The sequence below is a fragment of the Trichosurus vulpecula genome, chromosome 7, assembly GCF_011100635.1.
Source record: "Trichosurus vulpecula isolate mTriVul1 chromosome 7, mTriVul1.pri, whole genome shotgun sequence".
Taxonomy (NCBI): Eukaryota; Metazoa; Chordata; class Mammalia; order Diprotodontia; family Phalangeridae; genus Trichosurus; species Trichosurus vulpecula.
The window spans coordinates 126,248,563-126,260,797 of NC_050579.1; the positions used below are offsets into that span (position 1 = coordinate 126,248,563).

The 12,235-nt window shown below is 39.4% G+C and overlaps 1 protein-coding gene across 1 annotated transcript in view; it reads left to right on the forward strand.

Moving 5' to 3' along the window:
- The window catches only part of SGK1 (serum/glucocorticoid regulated kinase 1), a 160,472-nt gene that overhangs the window by 106,021 nt on the left and 42,216 nt on the right, over positions 1-12,235 (forward strand). The gene's annotated exons all lie outside the window — the stretch shown is intronic.

The window sequence follows — 12,235 nt, forward strand, 5'->3', positions numbered from 1 at the left end:
TTCATTAAATAAGCGAATAACATCAGATCCACAAAGTTTTAAAATATGTTTATGGTTCTTTCCTGAGAAACAGAAATCTAATAGTGATTGTTCACATCCATATTAGGAACAGAGAAGAGATTTCAAGTTTAATGGATTGCCAGTCAAGATTCTCATATGAGAAATATATTTTTTTTCTAAAGTATTACTTCATCTAGAAATAATTGAACAGTGGTAATATGAAAAGAAAAAAGACCCAAGATTCAGATAGGATGCGTGGTCCAGGAGAGACATGGTCCTGCTCTTTTATGTACAACCTACTTGAAATACTGGTGGCTGAATAACTACTGAGACAGGCAGTGGCCCTGCGCAGGAAGACTATAAATTGCTTACCATTTTGTGTAAGCTTTATGGCAATCTATTTAATGTGCGCTTTCAGCTCTCTGGTGGCAAATCTCATGAATGTTTTAAAATAATTGTTAATCAGCTGTAGATGTGGCCAATTTCTACTCAAGCTGAAATGACAAAGGAGAGTGACTCTAATCATATTTTGCTAATTGAGCTTCTTATAAACAACTTAACATCTAAACATGTAAATGTCAGCTATCATTATTATTGGTGCCAGAGGAGAGCAGAATTAAAAGCAATTTCTAGGAGGTGCAAAAGGAGCAGTTTAGGGCAACTATCCCAAGAAGAGTAGGCTGCCTTGGGAGGTCCTGGATCTTTAAGCAAAGATTGGACACGTATTTTGTGTGTTGTAGAGGGAAGTTATGTTCTAATACTGTTTGAAGTAGGTGAGATCAAAGATCCCTTCCAGATCTGAGATTCTGTGATTTGGAAATTATCAAATACCCCAGTGGGCTTAATCTATTCCTTATGCACAAGTGATAACATTTGCCATCACATTTATGAAATGACAGCTTTGTAATTTCTAGACATCTAAGTGCTGCTATGTCTGGTGGCAGTAGTCATTCACCCCAAAAATAAAGTAATTAACTTTTGGTAAAGAAGAAATTTTAACTCTAGGCATATTTTTCTTTTGCACTTAAAAAATGTCTGAAGCACTAATGGCTAGTCTATTCTAGAGAAACAGTTTTCTTGACACTACTTTTAAAATGATAAATAGTTGGAATTCTCATGACTCCAAGAACAGAATTCTGCTACTTTTCCCACATTATTCCTTTACTTTAGCCCCCACTGAAGCCAGTCAGGAACCAGAAGAAAGAGAAATTAAAAGAATCTGCCAGTCACAATGAGTACGGGAGAACACTACTGTGTATGATGGCACAGGAACTTGGTTTTCCCAAGAGTTTATACTTTTAAATATATTTAATTTAAAAAAACAACCCTACCATTAGAGATCTAGATGTAAATGGCTATCTAAACTAGTCCGCCAATGACAAAACAATGCCAGAAGAGTAAGTGAGTAGCCTTTAAAAATGTCCTGGAAAAGCTATTCTTCCCGGCCCCCCTCCAATATGGAATTTCATTTATTTAAAAAATTTTAATGTCATCTTCATTATCAGTATACCCCCAACCAAGAGTTGCTGTTCAGTCATTTTTCAGTGCCATCCAGAGTAGTTTGCCATTTCCTTCTCCAGCTCATTTTTACACATGAGGAAACTGAAGCAAACAGGGTTAAGTGACTTGCTCAGGTCACACAACTAGTAAGAGTCTGAGGCCAGAATTGAACTCAGGAAAATGAGTCTTTCTGACTCTAGACCTAGCACTCTATCCACTGCACCAGCTAGCTGCCTGCTACCAAGAGAGCCATCCCTTTGTAACAAAAAATAAAAGCAATAAATGTAGGGGGGAAGCAATTCAGCAAAACTAACAGAGACATCAACCAAGTCCAAGAGTTTTTGCAGTGTTCTGTGCCCATAGCTCCCCTTTTTGTATCATTATAATAATACAATATTTGGTTTTTGTATTTGATATTGTTGTTGTTTCCATTTACATTGCTGTAGTTATGTATATTGCTTTCCTGGTTCTGCTTATTTCACTTTGCATCAATTCGTGTAAGTCTTCCGTGCTTCTCTGCAGTCATCACATCCATCGCTTGTCATAGCAAAGTAGCTTTATAATATATTCACGTACCATAACTCTAGTTACTTCTCAATCAATGAGAACATACATTGTTTCCAGGTTTTGATACCACTGATTATTTTGGTTTGTGCATATTTGATTTCTTTGGAGTGTTTGCCCAGCAATGGGAACTCTGAGTCAAAGCATGTACAGATTTTAATCACTTTCTTAGCACAATTCAGAATTGCTTTCCAAAGCAATTTACAGCTACAACCACAATATAGTAATGGGCCTGTTTTTTCACAATCCCTAGGAAGGGCTATTCTAATAACATATTGAAGCATCAAGCATCCTCCAGCCAATCAGAAATAAAAGCTGCAAGCAGCATTCTGAGTGAATTCTTGCTTTCTGTAGGCCATGAATATGTTCCCTGCTATAAAATTAAATTTAGCCCATATTCTCTGAGCAAGAGACAAATAGAATTGTTGCTGTTTTTCATTTTTCAGTCATGTCTGACTTTTTGTGACCCTGTTTAGGGTTTGGTTTTTTTTTTTTGGCAAAGATACTGGAGTGGTTTACTATTTCCTTATCCAGCTCATTTCACAGATGAGGAAACTGAGGTAAACAGGGTTAAGTGACTTGCCCAGGGTCACACACCTAGTAAGTGTCTGAAACCAGATTTTAACTCAGATCTTCCTGACTCCAGGACTGGTGCTCTATCTCTGTCAATCAAAAGTTCAGGGCCCCTTCCTTATAGAAAGGAAAAGGATAAAACACCATGTAATCAGGCAAATTCCCAGAGATGATTGTAGAAGACCAAAAGTTGTTTTATTTGAAGAATTTGTAGGCCCAAAACAAATAATGAGTTACCAGGGGTGGGGAACCTGTGACCTCAAAGCCACATGTGGCCTTCTAGGTCCTCAAGTGTGGCTGAATCCAAACTTCAGAGAACAAATCCTTTTATTAAGGGAATTTGTTCTGTGAGGTTTGGGTTCAGTCAAAGGGAGGCATTTGAGGACCTAGAGGGCCACACGTGGCCTCGAGGCTGCAGGTTCCCCACCCCAATAGGCTATATGGCCTGTACATTGCACAGAGAAGAACTGAAACAGTCCTGAAATAAAGTTTGTACCTTTGGGAAGGACAGGTCACACACACACACACACACACACACACACACACACACACACACACGGCTGGCTACCAATCAGATGAGGTAATCAGAAATCTAGAGGTTAAGCAAAGAGGATTAAAAGCAATTAATTCTCCAGATTTTCCATGAAACAAGACTCTGGCCAGCACTGATTGACGATAATGATGATGATGATGATGAAGATGAAGGAGACGATGAAGAGGAGGAACTCTTCCTGTCAACATCTGAGGCTTTAAGGATTTCGTTATGAGTTAGTTGTCATCATAATTAGCAGAAAAAGGCTTGAAAAAGCAGTAGGGAAAAACACAAATACTTTCTAGAATGATGACTAGTGCTTCTTTGAAAGTCAAATTTATGGAGTCAACTAAACTTAAATAATTACATAACAGATGGATCTGTGATCTCATCAATGTACCTTATCAATGTACATCCAAGTACATTCAAGCCTTCTCATCTTGCGTGACCCTAGTCCATGCATCCCAGGAGAGGCTACACAGGAGCTCCTTCCAATGTATGGAAAGTCTTTCTCTATTTCTTTTGACATTGAGCCCACTTTCACTATACAATTGGTCAATCAATTTACTTTACCGTGTCACTCATCTTTCTAATGATATGCTTTACAGCTAAGTACCAATGTATCACCTGAAGTGTTCATTTTATTTGAATTTCTACTGCTTATTTCCATTGTGTTGGAAGCATTTGGTATATTTTACATAATTATAATTTTGAATACTATGAGTTAGAATATGTACAACCACTTCAAGGGATTCAATATTCACACCAATCAGGACCTAGCCATGTGCCCTTTCTGCCCAAGTTTTGGTTGGTAAATACGCTTATACCCCACACATTCCATTTGCCCTTTGACAAATTTAATTCTTTGGGGAGTGTGGTAATTCCAAAATTCAGAACAATGAAGCAACCCAAAGAATATTGTCAGTAGTTTCTAGCCATCAGAAAGAACAAAAACACACATATATCTGGTGGCTGGCTGTTTCAACAATCTGGCTAGCAGCTTCTGTGGGGGTGTAAGATCCACCCACAGCCAGCACCCAGAAAGCTGCCAACAGCACAGGTTCTTTTGATCTGCTTAACTAAGGAAAGCAAGGTGAAGGGGTTGACAAGCTCACTTTAATTCAGCATACAAATATCAGTCACTTAGTTCAGGGGAGAAGGCCAGAACCCTGAACTTCAGAGCAACATACAAACAAATTATAAACATCAACAGACAGACCCAATACAGATTCATAGTTATCAACATCTAGGTTCAGCCTGGGAGCTCAGAACAAGGGCTGGCCCAGAGTCACACGCCACCACTGCTGTAAGGAGGAGCTCCAAAGAAGAAAAGGCCAACCCCTTTTTTTATATCTTTTTTCAGCGTCAGGGGTGAGTCACACATGCGACTCACCCACATGACCTAGAATAGTCACAAAGAGGCGACGTGGTCTAAAAGCCTCTGCTCTCCCAGACATGTAAACTAGGCCCTCCCTGGAATTAGCCCCACCTTGGGCCCCACCTTAGTTGCCAATCCACAGCCACTAAGGTTTTACACCTAATAGGGGTTTGGGCCTGGGGCTCAGCACCTAGTAAGGCTCAATGAATTACTCAAAGGGAACAAAAGCCAAACTATTCAAGGGCACTTGTTGAACTAAGTGCTAAGGAGCCCATTTTGCTTACCAACACACTGGCTTAAAGAAGTTTGGAGCCTAGCAAAGTAAACCGATAGAGTTATAAAATGTTTACAGCCATTGGCCCATTACTAAAACCAAGAATAATACCATTATTAGGACTCACAGCCACTTTTATTCAATTGGCAAACATTTATTAAGTTTTTGCTATATTCAAGACATCATGCAAGCACCTGGGGATATGACAAAAAGGAAATAATCCATGGCTCAAAGAACTTAACTTGTGGGGGCAGGGGAAGGGAAGGGGTAGGGACAGAGAAAATTATGAAATAGCATTGTAAAATGAAATTTAAGAAAAAATTTTCCAATGATTCTAAGCATATAGGGTAAGATAGTATTTGAAGAAGGAGATACACCTTAGAGATTTATCATGTAGACCCTAGTAAATGTTATTTGACCCTCAAAAATTTGTTTAATTATCCCCTCACCTCCCACTCCACAATGATTCTTGAACATTCCTGGTACCCAGGGAGATTGTGAATTAAAAGAGAAAACCTGAAATGCAACATGGAGACTAACATTGAGAGTGCTGTGGTAGTAAATGTTAGCTAGTACATGGTAGTAAGAGAAGGAAACTGAACTTCAAGGTAAAAGACCTGAATTAGAGTTCTGTTTCTAAACTTGGGTTCACAGGACCACAAATTTAGAGGTGAATAGCCCCTTTTTAATCATAGAATCCAATTCCCTCGTTTTATAGATGAGGAAACTCAGGGAAAAAAACGAGACGAAATGACCTATGTGTCCCACAGCTAGGAAGCCTTAAAGGTAGAATTCAGATCCAGGCTCTCTTCTAACTCTAAGACAAGCAGAACTTCCCCTGTGTCACTCTCTTTTCACATAAAGAAAAAATATTTGATTGATTCTGCAGTTTCATTTTATATTTGCTATTTTATAAATTTTTAGTTGTGGGACCTAATAATAGTTTCAGCTAGTCATTATTTTGATGGTTATTAGAAATTATATATTCTAATGAACCAGTGACTGCAAAAAATAGTATGAACATGTAAGAGTTTCAAATATTAATTATAAGGCATGAAATGACAACCACAACTAGTAAAAGAAATTAACTTCCCTGAGGAACAGACTGACCTATCTCTCAAAGTCATCACGAAGTTTCATAAATTTGGATAATTCAGCCCATACCCTAAATATGGTAGAGTATCTTTTCTCTCATCATTTCAGCATACTAACATTTTTTTCAAAAGCATTCAATTTCTCCCTCTTTTGTTAGGTGCCAACTTGTGCTAAAGTGACTTTGCTGTTGTCTTTTTTGTAATGTGCAAATTACTGTCCTGAAAAGGGCCTTCTTTAGGAAGACAGTCTTTTTGTCATGGGGTGCACTCCATTATTTTAATTCTTTTCACATTCTCAGGCAATAATTAGAATAAAATTATGCCACCATTTTCTTTGTAGAATATGTTCAGGTGAGTGGAATATTTCCAGGTGTACCCCCTCCACAGTCTGCAAAGTACATTTTGCTCTTTTAATCTTCTGTGCAGTTATTTGAAGCCATTAAATAAGGCTATTATTTGGAGGTAAATCATGATAGACCTGTGGATTGAAGAGACTCATCTCTTTGTTCAAAGGGGAACAATGGCTGAATAAAGCTAGTTCAAACAAGAAACCCAAGAAGGTTAAACTGGGCTGAAGTATAATAGGATTTTAGAGCAACTCAGATCTGGTAACATTATGGGGACTAGAACCTTCGGTTTTCATAAGAGGTGAGAAATCAGTGAACATTTTCTTTCCTTTCTAAGTTCTGGCACTTATGTGGGAATAAGAGAGGGAAGAGAGGATGGAAGTCGAGAAAAAGCTATGATTACTCATGTAGTATTTGCTTCCTAGTTAGGTGTTTGTTAAATTGAAATGATGAGGATCACAGATTGTTAGTAACTTTACTGAGGTAAACAGTATCATCTTTTGTACATTCTAGTAGCTGACCGTGTAAACAGGCCACTGAAAGTTTATACTCTTGCTTTGTTCTACTTGGTACATCTCTGTATCTTTTGGTATTTCTGTGTATTCCTCCAGTATCTCAGTTTTACTCTTTAAAACCTCAGCTATTGGCTTATACTTAATCTTCGTCTTTCTAAAAGTAATACCACATTGGTTCTTAACAGCTAGTTAAATTGTCATTTCCAGGTAGGATGAGTTTGCCCACCCTAGTGCTGGCAGATAGGGCTTTTTCCTTGAAGAGGTTTGACTGAGTTAAGCAATAGTCAGTTTGCTTTGCCAAGTACCTGGGTTGCATATGGGTGCTTATTTCAAGCACTGCTATGCTGGAAAATAACATTTCAGCTCTACAAACTACACTTTCACATGAATCCTCCCTTTCAGTGGCTGAAGGTAATTTTTTTGTAGTTTGGTAGATTTCAAGCTGGAAGGAACCTCTGAGAGCAACTGGTCCAAACTTCTTTTCCAACTGAGGAAATAGGCTCTGTGGTTAAGTGACTTGCCCAAGGTCACATAGGTACAATTGGTAGATCCAGGATTTGAGCCTGTACCATGATTCTTTCAAATCTTCCAGATCTCTGGGTAAGGAAGAGAGAATGCACCACTGAGAGCAGCAAAAGCTGAAGTTCTACTGAGGCTAAAAGACAGTGATGTTGATAAGGAAGGACGAAAGCCTTCAGATACCTCCCTTATCAATATACTGTCTCATTCCCCATGTTGGCTTTTCCAAACCTTTTCATCCCTCCTCAAACCTCCCATGGCTCCCCCTTCCTCTCTCAGGTTTTTCTGTTTGAAGGCAAAGGTATAACAGAGCTAACCTATCACCCTAAATAGGTGAGATGATTCTATGTTCTGAATCTTGGCCACCCTCCATCTGTCACAGCAGTAAAAAACCTATGCCAAAAAAGTAATAATAATAACCTGGCCCCTTTTTACTCTCTGCCATGTATTCCAATACAGTGACCCTGGCCTCCTGGCAGTTCCACAAAGAAGACCCTCCATCACTCAGCTCCAGGAATTTTCTCTGTCTTTCTCCCATGCTTAGAATGCTCTCCTTTCTGGACTTGCCTCTCTGGTTTTACTTCATTTTACATCAATTCATACAGTTTTCCCATACTTCTCTGAAATCTTCTTATTCATCATTTTAAGCCCAGAAATATTCAGTTGCATACAGATATCACAATCTGTTCAGTCATTCCCTAATTTAAAATTTTGTTAAGCACCTAATTTTTTCAAAGCACTGAAAGAAGGCTTATGGTGTTCCATTTTTTTCTTTTTCTCAAAACGCACAGTGATTTTTACATTTGGAAGGAAAAGTCACTTTGTTACCAAAATCAGATTAATTTAGATCAAAATGGTAAAACACTCTTCTTTTTAAATTTTTTTCTCTTAACAATTATTTTATTATTTAATATTTTAGTTTTCAACATTGATTTCCACAAGATTTTGAGTTACAAATTTTCTCCCCATTTCTACCCTCCCCCCCACTCCAAGATGGCATATATTCTGATTGCCCTGTTCCCCAGTCAGCCCTCCCTTCTGTCACCCCACTCCCCCCCCCCCATCCGTTTTCCCTTTACTTTCTTGTAGGGAAGGATAGATTTCTGTGCCCCATTCCCTATATATCTTATTTCTCAGTTGCATACAAAAACAACCTTTTTTTTGAGCATCTGTTTTTAAAAACTTTGAGTTCCAAATTCTCTCCCCTCTTCCCTTCCCACCCACCCTCCCTAAGAAGGCAAGTGATTCAATATAGGCCACACGTGTATCATCATGTAAACACTTCCACAATACTCATGTTGTGAAACACTAACTATATTTCTCTCCATCCTATCCTGTCTCCCTTTATCCAATTTTCTCCCTTGACCCTGTCCCTTTTCAAAAGTGTTTGCTTTTGATTACCTGCTCCCCCTGTCTGCCCTCCCTTCAATCATGCCGTTTTTTTATCCCGTTCCCCCTACTTTCCTGTGGGGTAACATACCCAATTGAGTGTGTATGCTATTCCTTCCTCAGATCAAATCCGATGAGAGCAAGATTCATTCATTCCCCCTCACCTGCCCCCTCTTCCCTTCCAACAGAACTGCTTTTTCTTGCCACTTTTATGAGAGATAATTTACCCCATTCTATCTCTCCCTTTTTCCCTCTCTCAATATATTCCTCTCTCATCCCTTAATTTTATTTTTTTTTAGATATCGCCCCTGTGCCCTCTGTCTATATATACGTATATATGTATATTCCCTTCAACTACCCTAATACTGAGAAAAATCTCATGAATTACACACATCATCTTTCCATGTTGGAATGTAAACAAAACAGTTCAACTTTAGTAAGTCCCTTGTGATTTCTCTTTTTTGTTTACCTTTTCATGCTTCTCTTGATTCTTGTATTTGAAAGTCAAATTTTCTGTTCAGTTCTGGTTTTTTCACTGAGAAAGCTTGAAAGTCCTCTATTTTATTGAAAATCTATATTTTGCCTTGGAGCATTATACTCAATTTTGCTGGGTAGGTAATTCTTGGTTTTAATCCTAGCTCCATTGACCTCCAGAATATCATATTCGGAACCCTTTGATCCCTTAATGTAGAAGCTACTAGATCTTGTGTCATCCTGTTTGTGTTTCCACAATATTCAAATTGTTTCTTTCTGGCTGCTTGTGGTATTTTCTCCTTGACCTGGGAACTCTGGAATTTGGCAACAGTATTCCTAGGAGTTTTCTTTTTGGGATCTTTTTCAAGAGGAGATCAGTGGATTCTTTCAATTTCTATTTTATCCTCTGGTTCTAGAATATCAGGGCAGTTTTCCTTGATAATTTCTTGAAAAATGATATCTAGGCTTTTTTTTTATCATGGCTTTCAGGTAATCCAATAATTTTTAAATTATCTCTCCTGGATCTATTTTCCAGGTCAGTGGTTTTTCCAATGAGATATTTCACATTGTCTTCCATTTTTTCATTCCTTTGGTTCTGTTTTTAAATATCTTGATTTCTCACAAAGTCACTAGCTTCCACTTGCCCCAATCTAATTTTTAAGGTGGTATTTTCTTCAGTGGTCTCTTGGCGTTCCTTTTCCATTTGGCTAATTCTGCCTTTCAAGGCATTCTTCTCCTCATTGGCTTTTTGGAGTTCTTTTGCCATTTGGGTTAGTGTATTTTTTAAGGTGCTGTTTTCTTCAGTATTTTTTGGGTCTCCTTTAGCAAGTCGTTGACTTGTTTTTCGTGGTTTTCCTGCATCATTCTCATTTCTCTTCCCAATTTTTCCTCTACTTCTCTAACTTGCTTTTCCAAATCCTTTTTGAGTTCTTCCATGACCTCAGATCAATTCATATTTTTCTTGGAGGCTTTTGATGTAGGCTCTTTGACTTTGTTGACTTCTTCTGGCTATATGTTTGATCTTCTTCATCACCAAAAAAAGATTTTAGAGTCTGAGTCAGTCTGAGTCTGTGTCCTTTTTCGCTGTCTGTCCATGTTCCCTGCCAACTTCTTGACCTTTGAGCTTTTTGTCAGGGTATGACTGCTTGTACAGAGTGCTTTGTCCCAATCTTTAGGGGCTGCACTGCTGTTTTCAGAGCTACTTCTACTCCACTGTCAGTGCAATCTCTGCCACAGCAGCGCTCCTCCTCCCCCAAGAACTGCCAACCAGGATTGCAACCCAGATCCAAGCAGGGCAAAGAAAGCCCTATACCCCTGCTCTGGTCTGCCACTTGATTCCTCCCACTGTGTGAGCCAGGGACTCCAGAAGCAGCTGATGCTGGAACTCCACTGCTGCACCACCCCCAGGGCTGGTGGCCAGACTGCTTTCTAATCCGATCTAGCAGTTTACCCACTAACCTGCTCCATGGCCTTTGGTGTTTGTGTGTTGAGAAGTCTGGTTACTGCCACAGCTCAATGATTCATGGCCCTAAGTCCTGCTCTGGTGAGTCTGGTCTATCCTGGCATGGCCCATGCTGGACTCTGCTCTGCTCCATTCCCAGCTCTGTGTGATATATCCTTCCCAGTGACCATCCAGGACATTCTGGGCTGGAGACTTGCTTCCTTCTGCTATTTTGTGGGTTCTGCAGCTCTAGAATTTGTTCAGACCCATTTTTTACAGGTGTTTGGAGGGATTTGGGGGAGACCTTAAGCAAGTCCCTGCTTTCCAGCCACCATCTTGGTTCTGTCCCCCAACACTCTTCTTTTTTACATGGAAACTTTCTACCTGGAAAATTTTCTATCCATGTGTTCATGATAGAATTTAGCTCTTAAGGTTTTTACTTTCATTCTCAAATTCTGAATTATTTTCAGCCCAAATTCCTTCCCTAGAACCACAAAAACATTTTCAAATGAGATATCTACATTTACTCAGGGCAAATACTGTTTTAACAGTGAGACACCTCATTTGGAACACAGTCGTGTACCCTAGAGGCCAATATAACTTGAAACCACCCATGCTTGGTAAAGACCAAGAAAGGACAAAGGTAGAACAGAGTCAACCCATCACCCCAAATAAGTGAGGTGATTCTGTGTTCTGAATCCTGGCCCCCCACAGGGTGAATCCCTCTCACAGAAGTAAGAAGCCTATACAAAACCAAACCAAACAAAAAAAAACCTAGTCCCTTTGAGGTAACTTTAGACTAGAGCTACTAGAGGCCTCAACAGCATCTGTATCACTAAAACTTTCAGTTAGTACACCTATGTGGAGTCCTATTCATTGCTGCTCTAATGGGATATTAATACCATCATGGAAACATTTCTATTGCCTCATTCACAGGTTGTCTTAGACAGACCCATGTGGGAACCCAAGGAGTTGATCTGAATAACACACTTGCAAGAGTAGGTAGAAGGAAGCAAGGGAGGGAGGAGGAAGGGAGGGAGGAGGGAGGGGGAGGAAAGAAGGAAGAAGGAAGGAAGGACAGATAATTCTGCAAGAAGGGAAACAGGAGTACACTTTCACCTTGTCACAATGTGAATCATACCAAAGGCTTAATCCATGTCTTATAGCATACTTTTCCTGAGAAACATTATGATACAATTCAAGGCACTGTTGTCACCTAATGAATCCATTTTCTGTATTCAGGCTATCACTTCTTTCCCTCCACATATAGGCTTTTGTTAATTATCTGTTTCCCTAACTCACTTTTCCTTGTCTCCAACTTAAAATAGAAAAAGGAATGGCCCAATCAGCCCTCTCTTTCCCCAGCATTATTTCCTTTTAATAACTAGACTCTTGTCAGAGTTGGCCGTAATGTTCAAAGCTGTGAAGTAGCAGAAGTTTGTCTTGAAAGGCCTATCACCTCCCCCTCCCCTCCTCCAATTTCTCTCTGTGCTCTTAATTCCCTCTCCTTTCATATTAGCAGCAGGTACTTTGTGTCCTAGAATTCTCAGGTTGCCTCAGAGCTGCCCAGAGACCTCCAGTACAGAGACAGATCTGCCCTTCTCTAGTGGTATCTCCACATTATACACTCTCCTC